Genomic DNA, 21,814 nt, shown 5'->3' with positions numbered 1-21,814 from the left:
GCTGGGAGGTGAGGGTGGAGAATTCAGCAGTGAAGTTGAGCCCAGGAAGAAGGGAGGGGTGGAGGGAAGATGTTTTAAGACTTGGTTTTATTTCTCATTACCACATTGCTCTGATGTGGTTGGTAATAAATTAAACTAATTTCCCCAAGTCAAGTCTGTTTTGCTGATCACAGTAATTGCTGAGTGATGTCTCCCTGACCTTGTCTCAACCCACGAGCTTTTTTTTTAAGCAAAGGAGGGGAGTGACAGTGCGGCTTTGGTGGGCACCTGATGTTTAGACAGGGTCAACCCACCACAGTGAGGGTATTAGAAACATGTTTGAAAGTACTGTTCTGCTGAGGATGAGTCTATTGAAATAGTATTGGGGGACTATGCAAGGAGGAAAGAGCCAGCCCTAATGCCATCTTGTCATTAGTACATTTAGGTTGAAGTCCTTGGAAAAAATTGCCTCTGCACTGCACCTAAGCATTGTTTTGTTGAGGAATACATTTAATGCAGGTAGCTCGTTGTGCAGCTGCAGTGTGAGCTGCAGGTTGAGCTCCAGGAGGCAGAGGTTTCTTTTGTTCAGGGCCCCTCCTTGGAGGCACTAGCTGGAGCTGTTATTCTGTTGTTGCACCATGATTAAATTACTTAAAGGATCCAGAGATCTGAGACTCTGCTATGGGAAAGCTGAAGTCAAGCTGGTAAGGAAACCTGATCTGACTGGGTGAGTGTGGAGTGTGTACCTGCGAAGGGGCCTTGGTCCCAGCTCAGGTAGTGTGAGTGTGACTGCCAGAGTGGCTCCTGGATGGTCAGACAGGAAAGTTTCCTTAACAGTTTTAGGGGAACTAGTTTGTTCAAAATGAAAGCCTAAGCAGAACTCAGATGTGTGCAGTATGAATCTTGGGAAGAGCTGAGAGCTTGCATCATTTGATAACAAGTCTGTGTATGCCTCTGATTATCCATTATCCATATATTTCAGCTGTGAGAAATCTCTCCTTTATTTGTGAGAGCAAGAACTAATTGATAAAGAACATCTGACAAAGTAACAGATATTTTTATGAAGACTAGGATATTCAAAGCAAATGTGTCTAGGGAATATTCAGAAAGATCAAAAGCTTGTTTTCTTCATAATGCTATTAGGCACTGAAAGGGAAACAATACATTTTGCATCAAAGTAGCACACTCATTGCAGCATGAATAAAAGACTAATTTATAGCAGTTACTGAACTTCTGGCCTGCGAACTGTATGAGCTGAAGGATGAATTTGTCTCAGGTCTGTAAAGTTTTCATACAGTTATGCTGTGTACAGCATCTAGTTCTGCAAACTACTGCTGAGTCTGTCCATCTCCAGGAAATGGTGAATTTGATTTCTGGGAGTCTCAAAACTCATACCAAGCCACAGTTCTTAAAATGCTAGACAGCCCTAATTTCAAAAATAAGTGCTTTCATTATAGACAATTTAGCAATTGCTTTTGCTTTTAAATGAAAAGAATATAAAAATAATATCAAAACAGAACACTGGACTATTTGGTATGTCATGATGTAATATGACAACTTGATAATATAAACAATACTATGCATTGACAACATCCAATAACATATATAATATTTACCTGTATGTACCTGTAGTAGAAAAAGATAATTATAAGCTTAAAATCACTTTTATCACAGCATTTTTAATTGTGTTTCAAAGGAAATATTGAGAGTACTCAGATTTATTATGAATTGAAATGAGGTCAGATTTTGAAATGCCTTTGTTTCCTGTGGAAATTTGAAGTGCTAAATCAGTTTTATTTGTAGGGGAACTTTGTAACTGATTAGATGGCAGACTAGTTACTAGAACTTGTTTTCAAAAATCCAGAAAAGGAAGCTGTCACTTTGAGTTCCTGAAATTATTTTCTGTATGTGTGATGCAGTTTGTACATCTCTGTAGTTTGTACATCTTTATAGTCAATCTACTCTTCACTCAATCATCGTCATGCATATGTAAATTTGTCTTTGTTGGTTATGTTTTTTCCCCCCAATCATAAATAATAGATATACCAAACATTGCTTTCCTCACTGCTTTTCCTCCTACTGTTCATACAGGAGAAAACATGGTAAAACACGTTCTTTGAGAAGTCAGAGTCCTGAACTATTAGGCTGTAGTTACTTTGCATGTCCATGTAATGTGCAGGAGAAAACATGATTATGGTGGGACTTGTTGATCTTCGAGGTCTTTTCCAACCTAAAGGATTCTATGATTATGTGATTGATTGGAAATTATGCTGCTAAAACCTTCTGTTCTGACTGATTAGCCTGCACACAGTTTTCAAGGTTGGTCTTTCAGTTTCAGCTTAGATAATTACATTGACAAAGATTGTTAAAACTGCTCTGGTGCAGTTTCCCTATTACAGAGAAGTTAGGAGATTTGTGTTTACATGCATTCAAATTCTGATTGAATTAAATGTAAATCTCAAAACTTGCAACTAGTATTTCAAGTTATAATTTACCTTTGCCAATAGTATGAGAAAATAACATATCTCAGTCTAGTGAAATTACAGGCATTTCTTGTGGGCATTTTTACATTATTTCATCAGTGTACCTCCGCTGATCTTTTTATTGCTCTGAAAGAGCAACAAGAACCCCCGAAAAGACTCTGAGTGAAATATAGCCAATGGGATTTGACTTTGGAAATACTTGCACAGTATTTAGTGAAAAAAATGCCAATATGCTGAGGATTCATTAAGTGTTGTAAGTTGCCTTTCCTCCAGGCCACAAAGGCCAACCATATTTTTTAACCCATTGTAGTTTGAGGTTTCATTTTTGCATCAAAAATACCTTTACGACTGGTTTGAGGTTTCCAAATGATCTGACAGATCTAGCTATGGAGCTTGCTAGCCACCAGAACTGTCAAGGGAACCACTGCTGGTTTTCTGTTGTAGTCATTATTCTTGCATGTGTAAAGTGGTGAGCTGATAGAGGAATAGCATATACAAATTTGCATGAAACCTTGTTGTGCTGGTCCAGTAGAATTGTAGCAACTGGGACATGGAAAGGCCATGAACAATGAAGAGGCATAAGTTTAGATATACTGGATTTTCAAAACTAATGTAAGGTCCAGATCTTCAGATGATACTAATGAACAGCTATGATGACTTCCTTGGAACTGTGTTGGCACTTTATGACAGTCTCAAAGGATAATGGTATTTTAAAATCCCATCACTGTTGTGAGAAATAACTGGTAAACAGCTTTTTCTGCCCTAAAATTAGTTTAGTAAGAAAGCTGCATCAAAACTGAGATCAGGATTTCAAATAATACTGGAGTGTGTCAGTATACTTATATGGGTGGAATTGGAAATCAAGATTAAGAAATTATATAACTATACATTATGTTTGCAAAATATGAATATGGAAACATAGGAAAATATGTGAGTTTTTATGTATTTGTTTCCTACCATATGTCTGTGTTAGAAACCTATGCCACAAAGAGCACAAATGGTGATTTTATATTTTCCCTCTTGTGCAGGGATGTGTAAAGCACAGCCTAGAAGTCAAGTGTTGTAAATTAGACTTAGCTGATATAATAGCAAATGAATGTGCTGTATCCAGAATTTACTTACATGTGTATTTGTAATGCACAGATATTTTCATATAGGTATTTGTTTTAAAAACCTGTGGCAATCCAACTATTTTCTTACCAATTTGACCCATGGTCTTTCAGGTAATATGATGCATTTTTGTAACTCTCTTTTTCTTTCTTTTTTTTTTCCCCAGGTGGTGCTCTATCAAATAAGTTTTGATATTATTACTGGAAGTTCTCATCCATTCAGGTACATTTAATTTTCATTGTGTAATTTATCTATATAATCATAAGATGCTTTAGATTGTAATCCTTTACATTCTAGGACAGCTGGCCACCATGTAAAAATGTTTTCTAAGGCAGGAAGATATAAAAGGTGCCCAATCAAGCAACAGGAAGAGAAGTGGTCTTAGAGAAAGCTTCCTGAGAGAAGTTGCTAAGCCTCTGCTTTCTTAGACTTTGTTCTCTTCTGTTTTGTTGGACTGTAGGTACAATGGATTTATATGTATATGCATAATTAAATTGTGTCAGATTAATTCTCACAAAAGCCTTATCTTAGCATTTTACCATTTTAATCTTCACCCGTTTTAGGTTGGATGATAACTTGGTGAAATGCTTAGTACTTTGGAAGGTTAGTGGCTTAAGTGCTTACTTGGTTATATCCAGACTGTTAAAGTCTTTCTTTCCAGTGATGAAATAACCTTGATATATTTAAATAACCTTTAAAGGGTTTGTCAAATTGCCAACTTTATTTGTTCAGCAAGTAGTTGGATTGCTATGGAAGCATACTGTGCTTTCAGAAAAGGCTGACTCAGAAAAGACATAATTTCTCATTCCTTCAATTGCTGGGCTATGGTGAGCACAGTGAGGTGAGCACCTGTTTGAGCAGCTGCTGCCAATAATATGCTTGTCTGAATGCTGTGCTAGCTGCTGGAAGTTCTGTAATCATATTACCGCAGTATGTACTTCTCTTTGGAGGTGAGGAAGCTGTGAAGCTTTAAACCTTGCATCAGTTAGTATTCTATTTGCTATTACAAACAGACTTTGGCCAGGCTGAATTTGTTGTTTAGAAAGCAAAGTGTGGCATGATATTTTCACTACATCCTTTCAGATCTGAAATAGATTCAGAAATGGATCTCAGTTGTGTAGGTATTGTCTGCACAAGAGAAATTCAGTTGCCTGTTCCATTGCTCAAACTGTGCGTGACTAATCCATTATAAGGTGTTTACATCTGACTATTGCCTACTTCACTGTTCTGAAACTATAACACATTTTCTGACTGAGAACTTTTTCCTAACACTCTTCTTGGGAGATAAACTGTGCAAAGTCCTCTGGAGTAGGGTTTGAATCCTTTCCAGCTTCAGGAGACCTAGTCTCATTTATGCTCTTTCAGAGTTCTTGTTCAGTCCCCTGAAGGCCAGTGTAGAAGTAAATTAAAGTAACTTCTCAGCAACAGCTGCTTTGCTCTCTAAGGACTGGAAAAATCTGAAAAGAAAAAGAATTTCCAGTCTGATAATAGTCCTTCTGGATCTGTCTGTGGATTTTTCGTTGTCAAGTTCGTTTTCCTAATGGCAATTACATAAAGCTTAATTGACTTGTTCAGTGGAAAAAACAAACCATGGAGAAACCACACAGTGGATTCATATTCTCTCTCTTATTACAGAAGCAGTGATAGTTTATGTGACAGCGAACAGTCCAGGTACAATTTTATGCTAAAGTACCTTGTGCTGCATTTAAGGTTGGCGTTTCTGCTCTGTTGTGCTATGCACACAATATCCTGTCACAAATACCAGAAATCAAAGGCCTGTGAGGTTAATTGCAAACTGTGATACATTTAGAGTAAGAAAAAGAATTGCTGTTTCAGATTTCTTACTTGCACATTCGTGTTGTTTCATAGGTTTGTGAGAGGAGGTGGCTGAACTGCTTGCATTCAGTACAAATTAATTTGTAATTGTGTCAATAGAAACAGGAGCTGTATTAAGGGCTGTAGTAGCTCACCTGCAATGCTTGGCCTTCAAATGGTCTTAGCACTATGTAGAGGGTTTCTGTGGCTGGGTTTTGGTAATGGCAGGGGGGGCGGTACAGGGGTGGCTTCTGTTAGAAGCTGCTAGAAGCTTCCCCTACTCCATGGAGCCAATGCCAGCCGGCTCCTGGACGGACTTCCTGCCTTCCTTCCTTGGCTGGCCAAGGCCGATCCAATTAGGAGTGATAGTAACGCCTCTGTGATAACATATTTAAGAACAGAAGGTTGTTGCACAGAAAGAATTCCAGCCAGGGAAGAGCAGAGTGAGAACATGGGAATAGCAATGTAGACACCGAGGTCAGTGCAGAAGGAGGGGCAGGAGGTGCTCCAGGTGCCAGAGCTGAGGCCCTGCAGCCCGTGGTGCAGACCATGGTGGAGCAGCTGTGCCCCTGCAGCCCATGGAGGACCATCGGGGTGCAGAGACCCACCTGCAGCCCATGGAGGAGCCCATGCTGGAGCAGGTGGATGCATGAAGGAGGCTGTGACCCTGTGGGAAGCCCAGGATGGAGAGGGGTCCTGCTGGAGACCTGCAGCCTGTAGAGAGGGAAGCCCACAGTGGAGCAGATTTTTCCTGGGTAGGACTTGCAGCCCCTGTGGTGGACCAATGTCGGTACAGCTCATTCATGAGGGACTGCACCCCATGGAGGAGTGACCCACGGGACAGCAGTTTGGGAAGAACTGCTGCCTGAGGGATGGACTCGCACTGGGTCTATCAAGGACTGTCTCCTGTGGGAGGGACCCCACAGGAGCAGGGGAAGGACTCCTCTCTCTGAGCAGTGGCAGAAACAACAACTGACCCCAACCCCCATTCCTTGTCCCCCTGCACCGCTGGAGGAGGAAGAACATGGGAGGAAGGAGGGGTGGGGGGAAGGTGTTTTTAAGACTGTTTTATTTCTCACTCTTTGGCTCTTATCCTGTTAGTAATAAATTTAAGTACTATCCCCACTTTGAGTCTGTTTTGCTTATGAAGGGAATCAGTAAGTGACCTCTCCCAGCTATCTCAACTCATGAATCCTTAGCTGTTTTTTTTCTCTCTCCTCTGTTCAGTTGCAGAGGGAGAGTGAGAAAGAGGCTTTAGTGGGTACCTGGTGAGCAGCCAGGGTCAACCCACTACACACTCAGATAAGAAAATCTTATCTGGGGAAATCTTACCTGAAGGAAGCAGGTTTAGCGAGGTGAAATTACTATGACTTTTCTTAATTTGTGGATCCAGATTCTTTCACTGAATTAAACTCTTCTTTAAGACCATAGCTATGTTTGTTCTCTTCATACCACCCCCCCCTTCCCCCGGCACATACTCCTTAGGTAATTAAGACCAAGAGAAGTCAGGGGATGAAGTTTTTATGTATCTTTGGGAACAGTGTCATTACAGATGCCTGATTATGCAAAACAGAAAAGAAGATTTTTTCCACTTTGCAAATGCCAATTAGCTTTTTCAGTGGCTCCATGTAGGAGTTCAGCATGATTTCCATATTTTGAAAATAAGAATTGCTGAGAGATTAGAACAACATGGATTGCAAAAAGTCAGGTATCATGTTCTAAAAATTGTCTTCACAGTTTTGAGTTAACAGAACATATCAGAAATGGTGTTATAAGAGTGTTTTGTTGAAGAAAATAGAATTGCAAATACAACGGTTTTTTTCCTCACTCAGAAAACTTGCTCATTTTTCAGTTTTGTTGTGATCGAAATATTTTTCTTCAGGAGGTGTCAGATGGAATTAAACTAATCACCAGTGCTATACATTTCACTTAATTTCATGTCCACTGCATCTCAAATTAAATCCACCTAGCATTTATTACCATTCATTTGCAAAAACTGCTACATTCATAATTTATGTTTCCCGAAGTGTAGCCAGTAAAAGAAAGCGTGAAATGCTTCAGTGCTGATGTGAAAACATGAAATGAACTCAGAATTTTTGGCATAGATTGAATTTAAATATAACTCAGCATGATTGAAAATCTTCTCAGTGTCCTAGATTTGCACTTCAGGTTTCAGTTTAGACTAAGCATGAGTAAGTGTTGTTAGCTGCATGAATAATGCATTTTCTTCAGCTCAGCCCATTCCCTTCACATGTTTATTCATTTATGCTGTTTAAATGAACCAAAATGGTCAGTATTCACTCCTGTTCTGACAAGCTGCAGGAGAGATCAGTCTCCTCAGGCTTAGAGCAACCACTGAACTACTTACCCAGAGACCATCTTTTTAAATGATCATTTATCTTTAGTTGTCATATGCATTCAATGACAGAAACCCCCTTTCATACTTCTATATCATTATCTTGAATAAAAGTCTTGTAAATTTATATGTATTTTTGTAATATATTTCTGGTGTCAGGAATACTAATTGTAGAAATGAGAAGTAGCTTTACAACAGAACCCAGATGCACCCAGTGTTTGGGACCTGAGAATGTATTTTTCCCTTAGACACATGATATCACAATCAATCTACACCTTTTCAGAGCTCAGGAAGACTATGAACAAGGGATTAGGTAAACAGGAGGAAATAGGGCTGAATTTGTCAGGTTTCACGTTAGAAGAGCTGCACGGTTCCGTCCGTATCAGTTTACAAAAATGAATTTGGCAGAAAAGCAGCTCTGTAGAGACTAATATTGTCTCATTCTAGATGAATAGAGACTAATTTTGTCACTTTGGCAATTTATGTTTCATCATTCTCTAATTTAATGTCACAAATTTAGTTTTTATATTATGTCAGTTATTCAAACTTGTATGGATCCATAATATCCAGATAATTAGTATATTTCTTATATATAATGACATTTAGTAACATCTGTTAGGGTAACACATTATTATTGTACTCGAAGCATGAATTTAGTCTGCAAAAGGAGCTTTTCAAAGATATTAGTGATAGGTATGTGCCACACAGCCATCAGCTTCTGTATGGCTTTTTCCTCAATTTCTTACCCTCATTAATATATTTTCCTTGTCACAGTGCTTGTGGTGTTTGTTATACATTAGGTACTGAGAAGTGCAAATAACACACACATAGTCACACAATGAAGCCTGTGATACAAATGAACTTAATTTGTACTTCTTGAATCCAGGAAATTGCCTGGATGCTACAGTCCCACCCATCTTTTTTATATAGTTTGTCTTTGAAAACTATATTTAAATAAAGACTTACTGGCTACTGGAGTTATTCAAATGAAAAAGATGAGTAGAATCTGCTTCTCACTAAGTCTTACCCTCTATTCCCACTTTCTGTAACCAATAGCCCACAAAGGTTGTTTCTTTAAATAGAAAAATCAAGAATTCAACCAAGTTGTCTTATGTATATTTGTGGTCCTGGGTAGAATTTTAATTTTATGGCAAATATAGCAACTTTGCAAAATTTTGCCATTGTGAAGTGAGATAAACCTAGGTTTTAAAATTTAACCCAGAATGAAAATGTGAATAATTCTATTTGTTTCTGAAGCAGAATTTCTTTGAAATGACTCAAGTAACTTTTGATAATATGAGGCAATTTTTCTAAAGAGAAATTCCTGGTTGTCTTATCTCTCCATCTTTCTGAGATTCATGTAACATTCTTTAATCATGTCTAGAAACAACAGCTGTTCCATATTTATGAAACAGAAAAATTCCATGAAACAGTAAGACAATGAGAGATGTGAGCTATTGGGAACTGTTACTGTCTATCAGTCTAGTAAGACTTTCTCAGAAATGAATAGATTTTTTACCAGTGCAGAATATAGTTTTTCTTTCAACCCAATACAACTAGAAGTACCAGGAATTGTCAGAAAAAAATTGGATTTAATATGCAAAATAAAATAACACAATGATCATTAAGGCTCATGGATAATCCAATGAAATGACCTTAAGGAATGATAGATCCACTGTCTAGAATCCCATAAAAATTTTCCCATTTTTCATGTCTTAGCTCTCTTGTGGCAGTCAGCTTAGACTTTAGAACACTTTCCTGCTGCTTGTCCTAGATCTTTTCAGAGATCAGCCAAAAGGGCCAGAGTGTTGGGTTTGCGTGGCCAGGTTTTGGTAGCGGGTCAGGGCTACACAGGTGGCTTCTATGAGAAGCTGCCAGAAGCTTCCCCATGTCTGACAGAGCCAATGCCAGTTGACTCCAAGATGGACCCACTGCTGGCCAAGGCTGAGCCCATCAGAAATGGTAGTAATGCCTCTGTGATAACATATTTGAGAAGGAAAAAATGTTATTGCAGAGAAGTAATTATAGCCAGAGAAGAGAGGACTGAGAACATGTGAGAGAAACAGCTCTGCAGCACCAAGGTCAGTGCAGAAGGAGGGGCAGGAGGTGCTCCAGATGCCAGAGCTGAGTTTCCTCTGCAGCCTGTGGTGAAGACCATGGTGAAGCAGGCTGTCCCCCTGCAGCCCATGGAGGTCTGTGGGTGTGCAGAGAGCCACTTGCAGCCCAGGCAGGAGACCCATGCCTTCTTGAAGGACTGCACCCCACGGAAAGGGACCCATGCTGGAGCAGTTTGTGAACAGCTGCAGCCCATGGGAAGGAATCATGCTGGAGAAGTTCTTGGAGGACTGTCTCCTCTGTGAGGGAACCCACACTGGAGCAGGGGAAGGACTCCTCTCCCTGAGCAGAAAGCAGTGGCAGAAACAACATGTGATGAACTGACCATAACCCTCATTCCCTGTCTCCCTGAACAGTTGCGGGGGAGGAGATAGAGAACCTGGAATAAAGCTAAGCCTGTAGGAGTGGGGGCAGGAGGAAGGTGGTTTTTTTAGAATTTTAATTCTCATTATCCTGCTCTGATTTTGGTTGATAATAAATTTAATTATTTTCCCTAAGTGGAGGGTTTTTTTGCCCATGACAGTAATTGGTGAGTGATCTCTCCCTGTCCTTATCTCAACTCACAAGAGTTTTGTTATATTTTTTCTCCCCTGTCCAGTTGAGGAGGGAAGTGATACAGCAGCTTTGTGCACCTGGCATCCAGCCAGGGTCAAATCATCACAGCCAATTAGACTAGTGTGGCAGCATGACTCAGGACCCTGCACTTCGGAAATAACTCACCTAAACTCAGTGCCTTTCAATACAAGAAGAGCCACTGAGTGACAAGTGCTTCTAGTTGCTCTTAGCAAAGGTTGGATCCAAAGCAAATGTTTTTAGAAAAGTCTGCCTCACTAAACTGCCTACATAAACTTTGCTCTTTGTTGGTCTCATTAGCAGTCTCAGATGTCGGAAGATTCCTTTGCTCCTTCCTCCACACAAGTGCTGCCTTTTCATCAGCGTTGGCACACTGCATGGGGGGGGGAGGTGCAGATGTCTGAGATAACTGGCAGTATAAATAAATGGGAATTAACTGACACTAAAGAAGGAATGCTGGACAAGGAAATCCATGAAAATAAAGGAAGACTGGCCTTCGTGAAATGGTAACAATATGAAAATACAACTTCTTTTCAGCAAAATTGTTCTCATGACTATTTCCTTTGACAGAAACTTACTGGAATGGAATTTATTTCTGGTAAATGAGATGCACAACTACCCTGTTCCTTAGGCATGTAGCCTTGCCAATGCTTTTAAGGCCAAGTTCCCAGCTCTCCAAATTTATTAGTCACGTGAACACCTTTAGTTTTTCTATGAAAGCACCCACCTGGTATTTCTTCAAGTGTATCTAGTCTTTAAGGTGCTTTCTAGGGCCTGTATATGTGTGGTACTGATGATCTGCCTCATAAATGACTCTACCTAGAATGCCAAGTCTTCTAGCACCTATCTCAGTGGTCCACACAGCATAGCTGAAAACATCATTGCGTGCACCATTACCCACTGGATTCTACTTTGGTACTGGGAAAGAACAGGAGGATGCAGCAGTGATATCCAGCAAGGAAAGAGGCTGTGACTGTGTGCTTTATATGTGATTATTTTTAACTGTGTATGCAGACTGTAATGTGTAAATATAAGAACTCAAGCATGGCAGTAGCAGATGCAGTTATGTCTTAGCAATATTTAACTATGCAGTACTTAAGGGAGAACAAATGAGATAACTATTGAGTAACAATGGAAATGGCAGTAGATAGCTGTAACAAACATTAGCAGCATTAGTTTGAACCATAAGCAGCACAGTGGTACTGTTATAGCAGCAAATCCCTGAGTTGTCCCAATCCATTAAGGTCCTCAGTGCTCCTCTCTTGGCCCTCAAGGCCCACACTCCTGGCACCTGGTATGAGAGGGTCTAGGTGGCCCTCATGCCACAGTTGCCTTAACTGCACTGTTATTGCAATATTTCCCTGTATTTTGTTAATGGCCTGCAATCAGAAATTTGTTAAATTGATTTATTTTAGTTCATAATTTCCTATACTGAGGTCTCGCATTTGTGACTAGCCATTTGGTTAGTCCTTATCTTGCCACAATGACAAATATGTTTGTACAGGGTTAGGAAAGCTACATCAAAGCCAATCTTGATTTACCAGTTCCCTGTACTTTGCTATGATGATTAGCAGCATTATACTGAGGCCTGTCTTGGCTCAGAGAGGCCTGACCTGGCTTGGTTATCCTTAGCTCCCTGTCATGTACCCAAGACCCACTTGTTGTTTTCAACTGTGAAATACTCCTCTGCAGGTGAGAAACTTCCTATTTGTCTTTTTGAACTCCATGAGGTCCTGCCAGACTCTTTCTCCAACCTGCTATAATACCTCTGGAAAGCAGCCACCACTTCCAGTATGTTTACTCATTTTCTCCTAATTTTCTCTTTCCAAACTGCTGCTTTGCTTTTTTGCCCTTTGTCCATTTTCTACATTTTTGTAGAGTGTGAGACCTAAGTAATAGATGGTCATTTAGTGCCAGTTGGCCTTTATGGCAGGGAAGAGTCAAGGGTATCTTTAACTTACTGGTATAGTCATATCCCCCAGTTCTGAGGAGAAAGAACAGCACACCAAAATAGTGCTCAGAGCTACAGTACTAGACATTAATGTGTCCTCTGGAAAAGCATGTGTGTGGTGTTGGATGTCACCTTCATCATCGGAGCTGTGACTGCTGAGGCTGTGCTCCTGTCTTTGATGCTGGAATGCTGGCATGCCCACACGTGTCCTGGGAAGATTGCTTTGGAAGCACTTGGACAAGGAGCTTCTCTATTGTATGTACTTGCAGTGACTACTGAGGGTGACTACTTTCTGTGATTACAGTTGGAAATGTGTCTTGCTGGTCTTGGTGCATTTAGGTATATGGTTTGGCTTGAAGGCTTTGATGTTTGAAAGCCCAGACAGGGTGTACCCTGGTGGTATATTACTTCACACAGATCCACTGTGATGGCAGTGAATTTACCGACACAAAGCTGCTTGTGCCACGGATTCAGATGAGAGATGTAATAAGACTTCCTGGCATCAAACTGACCCATTTCTGGAACAAAATGGATATGTAAAAATGAATGTTCTATGACAAAAGAACTACTGCCAGCTCATCGCTCAGCACCATGTGGTGACCTTGTGCATTGAGATATTAATGGCCCAATAGTGGTTATTCTTCAGCTGGTAGATAATAATTCCCCCTCCACCAGCCCTGCTGTGAGTGCTGGTGATTTGCCATCTGAGCCACTCTGCTGTGGCTTTGGGAGTGAGTAGCCTTGGCCTATGCAAGGCTGGAGCTAGGACTGATCATAATAGATATGACAGTCCAGGTGCCAGAGCATCCTCCACAGCCCTGCAGGGGCAGCTGCTTAGTACCACCAGTCAGACCACCACCATGTCATATAAAGGAGCCTCATTTTATTCACTCACAGGAAATTAATTTGTAGTAAGATCACCAAATTTTATTATTTTATTAATTAGTAGTATGTGATTAATTATTACTAATTATAAAGGATTAATTTTGTGTGGTTATTATTACATCATTACAGCCCACATACATAATATGTGTATGGCATATAAATTATTTTAAGATTGTGAAACCTTGAAAATCTTATTATTTTAAAATAAAATAATTGTAGACTTGGTAATCAAGGAAAAATGGGAATTTCTGGCTCATTCCAGTGAATAAAAATAGTTTAGAAATAACACTACCCTCCTTAAAGAAATTGCTTATTCATTAAACATTATTAAAAGCTGCAGTTCAACTTCTGAGTGCCTAAAAAGTGAAAGTGATGTTTAAATAATACAGAAACTGGAAATCTATTATGGATGTAAATGCTTAATATTGCAGCCACCCAGAGTGATTATTAAGAAAGTGTTTACATACTATCAGTACGTTATTTATAATATAGATTCATAAATCTGTTGAAGAATGTAATTCATAATTTATTTTACATAAAACAGGTGAGCTGACCAAAGTAAAAAATAACCCTACAAATGAAAACCCCCTAAGTATTCAGATCTGGATTTGTTCATTGGTCAGATTCTCACCTCAGCCCACAAACAATTGTCTGGTACACTGATTTGGGCAATCTGAGGTCAATGTAAGTTTGGACTAATAGAAAGAAAAAGGTGTATGGAACTAGCTGGCATTTGTGGATTGATTTGGTAATAGATTGGGATAATATGATTAAGATCCTGATTCAGCAAAATATTTTTTTCAGCAAAAGATGTCTTACCTTTCACCATTGTCATAAAGTAGTCACTTTGGGTTTGTTGTACTTTTATGTATATAAATATTGTCCTAGAGGACTCTTTATTTTTGATGAAAATGTCTTAAAGAAACTCATTTTTCTGCTGTCATGCTTTAGACAGAATAGCATTGTGCCAAAGCAAAAATGAGATAAACTGTTTATCTTTTTGATCAAAGGGAAGAAAACCAAATGAACCAATATTATATAGGACACGAACAAGTTCGGTTTTCAGATGTTTCTGCTTTAATGAATTATGGCAGCTAAAGGAGCAGATATGAATATTTCACAATCTTTTAATATACTAGTAATGATTTGTAAATGTTGAGTTATACCTTTCATGTTTCAACCCTCATTTTTCAATTTTCAACCCTCAAGCATCTCTCATTTTTTAGCTTATACATTCTTCAGAACAGAATATGTTTGCTCTGTGCCTAGCACAAAAGGGCTCTTGATCTTAATTGGAGCCTTTGGCTTCTATGGTAATCTAAGTCTACAAGACTGTTAGGAGTATCAGCAAGGACATTTCAAAAGGCCATTAATGTCAGTTAATGTTTATGTATCATGTGAGAGGCCACTATTACTATGAAGTTATAAATAGCAGTAGAAAGATGTTATTAAACTTATAAAATTTACTTTGCTTTTGTGGGCTAGGATTTTAATAACAGCAAGTTACTAATTTACAATCTGAATCTTTTGATAATATATTGGAGAGTAACTTGGTAGAAGTGTGTGTGCATGTCTAATGTCGCTTCTATTTATCCTTTCCATCACCAGTGACCTGCAAACTCCATAGAATCCTTTCGGGGATTCACATTTCAGAGTGAAATAATTCTTGATTTATGGAATCACAAAGATGCTTCCTTAGACATTGCAGCATTCTTTCACTGTCATAGTGGTAAAATTTCTGATGGGGTTGAGAATGGTAATAGTCTGCCTGATTCTTACTATAAAGAAGAGAAAGTCAGCAAACTTTGGTTTCCTTAATAATAACCAAATGAGAACTATTTTTTTCTTACTACCTCCTCTTCCAGTTTAGAGATTTAATAATATGTCTTTATATAAAAATCAATCTCAGTATAAACAAAAAATATGTAATCACAGTTCTTCTAGGAAGAACTGTAAGCTCAGAATGGCCATAGTCATACATGTGGCAGGAAACTGAACAATGGAATTGCTTATGTGTTTTTAGCATCTTTTGCATCACATAATATCCTTTTTTTATATCCAGAGTAGAGAGGAAGGAAATAGTATACTTGTGCAGTTGTCAGATTGCTTACCAAGATTGCCCTACATAGATTCTGTAAGGTTTGCATGAAGTCCTTGCTTGCATACTATATCCTTTGTCCATCGTTCAGCTGTCAACCAACCTGGGAGGCTTGACAGCAGATGGAGTTGAAGTTGTCACCCACTCTCTGCTCTTTAAGGCTGAACTGATGGTTTAGGAATTGTCATTCAGACAAAGGCAAAATGTTGTCCTTCCTCTGAAATAAGCAGGGTTGTTAGGATAACATTCCATGTGCTCTTTTTCTTTAGTTACAGGAAATATCTGAAATCATAGGCACTGTGATAGAAAATTCAATTTGAGATGGGCAGTACAGCAATCATAAAGATTAGAAAAAGGAAGCAAATATATATAGATTCAAAAGTAGTTATAATAAATAAGCAATAATGATAAAATGGTTGTCTATAAATAACAGTTAATAAAATATTTTTGTATATGCATATGTCATTTCATGTCCTTACTGCTACAACCTGTTAATTCTATGAATGTGTCCCTTTTTTAAGGTCTTGCCTACATGAAAATCCTCTCAGTATTGTTTAAAAGTCTCCAACTGGGCTATATGAAGGAGTTCGTTAGCTCAGGCTAAAGCATGCTCACATTATCTAAAAATTTGCAAATCTTCCAACAACCTTCTTGTCATTTTTTTGGATAAGTAAATAAGTTCTTGTGTTGCTGACTTAATATCTCCATAGAGAGAAACAGTGAGGTTATGATTATTTGTGCAGGGACTGAAAACAGAGAATCTGATACCAGGCTAGGCAGATCCTGGGACTTAGATGAAGACGTTCATTCTCTGTGGTGCACACGTAATCCTTACACTAAGCCGGGTAAGCACATAGGACTGAATTTCCTCATAGTTGGTGGGCTTATTTCATCTCCTTTTTTTAGTGATCCTGGGTTTGTACCTCCTGGTATGCTATCTTTAATGCTTAGGAGAGTTTTCCTCCAACTCCTTTCCAAGTTTTACTCACATCTCTGCTCTTAAATCCTGCTTGATGCATCACCTGTCTGGGGGTCATGCCTAGTTGCGAGAACTCACTTTGAGCTCTCTTTTTTGGTAGCTAATGTTACAGTTATTTTTAAAGCCATCCTTTTTTTATTCCCCACCTTTGACTTTTCTTTTTTTGTAAGGAGAAAATGTGCTTAGTGAGAGAATACAATGTAAATATGTAGTGCTACAGACAGGCCTGGATTTACAAAAGACTCAGCTCCTAGGTGGTGTGATTGTGCAGCCCTCATTTCCTCCCCTCTAATCCCTATTTTGCTTTCAATAATATGTGACTGTGCCCTCTGTCATCATAACTTCTTTTCTGTGATAAATGTAGCTTGTGCAGTTACAGTACTTATTATACAGAAAAAAACTTCCAAACTCCTGTTCAGAGACTGCAAGCTAATACAATGTAGACCAAATTTATGGCTAGGCACCTATTTTCCAGTTTTAAAGGGGCACTGTCTTGTACTAAGCTCATCTGGCTACTTGATTTATTTCAACTAACTTAATGAGGAATGTCCTGTGAAGAATTATACCATACTTCTTGTCCTTGTCTTGTTAGATGCATCACCCAGAGGCATATTCAGAAGTCATGTAAATTTGATGATAAGGAATTGCTTCCTTTTTTCTCCTCAGTGCTCCAGATAAAACAGGTGTGAGCGTAGGGATGTTATTTCTAACGAAGGAAATGAAGAAGTATTTTGTCTTCATGATAAACTAGCATAAAAGGAATGGAATATTATTTAGCTAGGGGGTTATGCAGAACTCATAACTGCACTATCTGAATATCTCTTTAACAGTGAAAGCTGTCTTGAAAATGGAAGGTCCTCTTATAATGATTTATGAGGTAGTAAATGAGCTTTTTCTTGCTAAAATCAGAGTCTGGCATTATAAGCCCATACATACCTCAGCACAGCAGGCTACCTTGGGTGTTGTATTCACAGGTTGCATTCCTGTTGGAACAATATTAACTCTGAGAGTAAATAACTGAAAGTGTTAACTCTGAGAATAAGTAATTTAAAAATGCCATTGCTTGAGCTAGTCTCTGTTTAGTGTACTTCAAGGTAATCTACATGGAAGAGTTACTACAGAATGATGAACTAGGCTATGAAGATTAATTTCCCAAGCAGATTTACCTTTAAGACACCTAAAATATTCTTTATCCTTTCTCTTGTAGTCTGAAATTCATCCAGCTTCCTTAAGATATGTTCTTTAGCATCAAGTTAAAAGCTGAGGTCATTAATTGTCTTCTAGAAACAGTTTTAAGCATTAGAAGTATTGATGTGATATCCTCAGATTTAATTAATAAGAATCTGACATGATTTTCAAAAAGTTGTCAGTATGTCTCTGAGGTTTACTTAATATTGTTTTACAAACAAGACATTTATATCCTCAGATATAAGCATCATCCTTTCAAGTTCATGTTTCAGAATTATCACATTAATAAGATAAATTATAAAGCAGATTAATTAATTTTATGCATATTATGGACATTGTAATTGTTGCCTTCTTTTACATAAACTCATGTCAGTATGATGGTTGTGAAGCCTGAGTATCAGAAAAGAGAAATGAGTTCTGTCCAATCTATTAGAGCTCATCAAGCATTTAGATTAAAAACAATAATGAAAAAGTATTCTTGCAGGTTCAGCTTTTATTTTCATTGGTATAGACAGGAAAAACAGAAGAAACTTTGGCAGCACTGTTTTCTATCTAAAGTATATGAGCGACAGTCCATTTTTGGCTATGATTATTTAATGAGTTTACATGAGATATTTTCAAACATTCAGTGGAAGTTTTTACACTGGAACTCTGACATTAGTCATATAATTTTTTACTCTGAAACCAGTAACTGCTAGTAACTGCCAGGTGAATACAGCATTTCAGCTTACGCAGGATGGTCCAAGTGTGAAATGATGAGAAGACTAAATGCCAGAATCTCCTGAACCTGTACTTTTCTCAGTTAGGTGTTGAAAAGAGCAATTACTGCGTGAAACTTGTCTAGAAGAAGAAAAAAAATGCTGTATATGCCAAGGTTGATATTTCCCATGACTGGAATTTTCTCATCAAAAATACTCCTGTAGCACCTTTTGTTCTGTCTTACAGAAGTTAATGTGTTTCTCCTGCCTGTATTCTTAGAAAAAAAATGATGGTGTTTCTTTACTTTGGGACTGATATTGGATGATACTGTATATAGATCAAGTCTAATGAGTTCTTTTGAGGCACTGTATCAAGAAGCAAGATCACAGGGATGCTGGATTTCATCATTGATTAGCACTGGCAATTTTTAAGTCACAAAATGACAGGGCTGTTCGAGATTAACAGAGGATCCTTACAGGAAAGAAATAAAGAAAAGAAAAATAATAAGCTTTCAGATGCCTATAAGAAATGCACTGAAGTTCCTAGACTGCTTATTTTTTTGTCAGCAGAATTCACCCCAACTGCCAGTATGTCTGGTGAATGATTTTCTGTTATGCACACCAAAGTCTGTGAACCAGAGGTGTCCTTTTAATATTTATACAGAAATGAATTCATTGTTTCCAAGGCAATTGCCTCTAAATGTCTGTTCAGTCTTCAGGACTATGCCCTGTAACATGCTTGGAAAATCCTTAGAGCAAGTCAAATTTCTTAGTGCCAGAAATTCTTTCTTGGGGAAAATCTGTTCTGGTTTAAGAGAAGATCTAGTGCCCTCTTTTAGAGCTATGCAATGTAGGGGGGAAAAAAAATAGAAGGAGGCAGATGTTTTGGAAATACAAAAGTAGTTCATTAAAATTTCTCAAGATAAATATAAGCAATGTATTTTCACGGAATTAAAATTAGAGAGGTGATATGTTTGTCTTAGAAGAGAAATTAACCATTCTGGATGAGGAAATTGAGAGGTGAGTTGGAAGTAATTATATGCCTATTGAAAGATAAATAAATAAATAATATATAAACATGCAATTAAAAAAATCCCTCTTGATTTGGGGCTAGTACTGTATTGCTCTTGAAAAGCTAATAAAAAAACTATCCTGGGAAGAGCACCAAGAAAGAAAGGACTTGTGAGTAGCCAGCTAACATGTAGTGTTTTTAGTATTTGTGATGAAAGGCAATCTTTTGGGCACCTGTTACCTTGACAACTGCAGGTAATGGATAGTTGTAGTGTTCATCTCTTCAGATTCACTTTTAACTACTAATAAAGAATTAGAACAGCTTTTCTTTTAAATGGCTTCATGTGGATTTCCAAAGATATGGGGCTCAAGGGATTAATCTGTTTCTGAGTGGCAATTTTGCATATAGAAGTGAATTTGGGGAACCTGACAAATAGGAAAAACAAGCATATGAGATCATCCAACTTTGTGGCTGCCTTAGTGGGAAAGTTCTTAGGGAAACAAAGCACATTCCGTTTCTATGCAGTATTTTAAATGCAAGTCCTCAGCCTGTGTCTGAGCCCAGACTCACCTTGTGTGGTGTTATTGGAACACAGGCAGACTGCTGGGGAGGTCGCTGGCCTGGATGGGCTCCTGAGTTTCCCACTGTGGCATGAATGCATTCTATCCATGCCTGCCTGCTCAGGTATTTCACTGCATTCCCCATACTGCATGGTGGTAGTGTTACCTGGCATGCTGGCTGAGGTCCCTGGGGGAAGAGGCACATCAGGTGGCACTGCAGCAGAAGATATCTCTTCCAACATAGTCATGTGAACAACAAATCAAGAAGTATGTTGTGTTTTAAACTGTACTCAGCACTGGCTCCCTCAATAATTTGTTTTTACTGACTATTCTAAGTCAGCGTGGTGTGACTGGTGAGCTGCTCCCTTTCCCTCAGAGGGGATAGGGAAGGGCCATTTTGGCGTTTTATGCTACCCTAACAACTATTTTCTCCTGTTCCTGCTCATAGGCCCACAGTTGGAATACAAGCCTGTGCGTGTTTCTGACCCTGCTTGAGCGGATGTACAGCCTGTGTTCTGTCAGTACATTTGTTTACTGCAAAAGCAGAGGAAGCTCAGCACTAGAGAATAGGTTTTCATAGTGAACTCATGACAAGTTATACAAATATCCTTTTGGGACTTTTAGTAGATTTTCCTTTATGGAAAATACTTGTTAAATCATATGTTAGTTCTATCACACTCTGATATGTGTTTTGATGTTTATCTGCTCTAGCACTGAGGCGTTATGTTTTCAGATGATGTACATCCCGTTACTTAGCAGTAGAATTTAATGTCTTTTATATTAATAACGTCGTTGGAAAGTGTGAACAGTCCTTTAACAGAGCTATTAAGTCAGCCCTGGGAGCTGCAGCTATTTTTATACATGAGAGATAAACAGAGAGAAGTTTAATATTGATACTGAAAATTTTATTCTGATCCATAGCACCTTATCTCTGACTGCTATGATCTATGGCATAGCCTCAGGATATGAGCTCTGCAGAGATGTTCTCAGAAAATGGGGTAACTACTTGCTAAGTTCTGGTAATTCTGGCTTTTATCCATATATTAACTTCTTAGGGTTTCATGTGTTTTTTGTGTGTGTATAAGTGTACCCATATTTTAAGTTTTTGTTGTAGAAGAAATTTTTGCAATTCCCCTCTTTTTACCAACAAAAGAAAAATATTCAAGGTGCAGGACTGTGAGATTATTAAAAAGACACAAGTCTTATTCTTGGCAATGAAACAAAATTACGTAAGTAAACCCTACTGACATATTCATCAGTTTGATTTATTCTCTAAGGCTTTATACAGCAGCAAAAAGGCCTCAATAGCATTTGCCTATTTGATACTGCAGCTGTTTCTGGTTAGACCACAACACAGAGGGCTATCAAAAATGACCAACCAAAAATTGAGAAATGTTTCAAAAACATTGTCAAGTGGATCAACAAGGACGATTTCCTCTTTCTGTTCTCCTCCTTCTCTCCTGGTATGATCTGCCTGCCATCATCATCATCTTTATCTGGCCTTCCAGGTCTCCTAGAGATCTGATGTGCTTTCTTACCAATGGACTGGAGATTCTGATCAGTGGGATGATGACAACATCTGTGAGTACTGAATACAGAAAATCTGGACATACACTAAATGCCAGTTTGGAGGCAAGTGGGTTAACAACAAGGCTTATCCTGTGTTGTAGCAGGTGCTGGCAAGCTAAATACAGTTAGGAATACATACAATTAGACATATTACATCGTATCATTTGATACAGAGCCAAAGGAAGAGATCTTTCTCTGTGTTACAATACAGTAGAAACTGTGTAACACTTTCAGCAATTAGCTTTCAAATGAAAAAAAATGAGGAAGTAGTTACAGTATTTCCACTGGCCTTAATTCAAGATGGAAATAAAGAGAATTAGCGTTACCTCCTCTGTCGGGTCACTGCAGAAGGCTTTTTGGCATTCTAGCAAGAGCAGTTTGGTTGCCAGGAGACGATAAGTTAATTTTGGAAGGTAATGCCCTCCAAGCAAGTAATGCCAACA

At 38.5% G+C, this 21,814-nt stretch overlaps 1 protein-coding gene across 3 annotated transcripts in view; it reads left to right on the top strand.

Moving 5' to 3' along the window:
* TRMT9B (tRNA methyltransferase 9B (putative)) overlaps window positions 1-21,814 on the top strand; it is a 123,157-nt gene that overhangs the window by 52,876 nt on the left and 48,467 nt on the right. For all 3 annotated transcript variants that reach the window (XM_064652827.1, XM_064652825.1, XM_064652826.1), the window contains exon 4: window positions 3,739-3,794. The gene's annotated coding sequence lies outside the window, so the exon portion shown is untranslated. The remainder of the gene's footprint in view (window positions 1-3,738; window positions 3,795-21,814) is intronic.

The sequence above is a fragment of the Pseudopipra pipra genome, chromosome 4 (assembly GCF_036250125.1).
Source record: "Pseudopipra pipra isolate bDixPip1 chromosome 4, bDixPip1.hap1, whole genome shotgun sequence".
Taxonomy (NCBI): Eukaryota; Metazoa; Chordata; class Aves; order Passeriformes; family Pipridae; genus Pseudopipra; species Pseudopipra pipra.
This window is presented reverse-complemented; position numbering and strand designations above follow the sequence as displayed.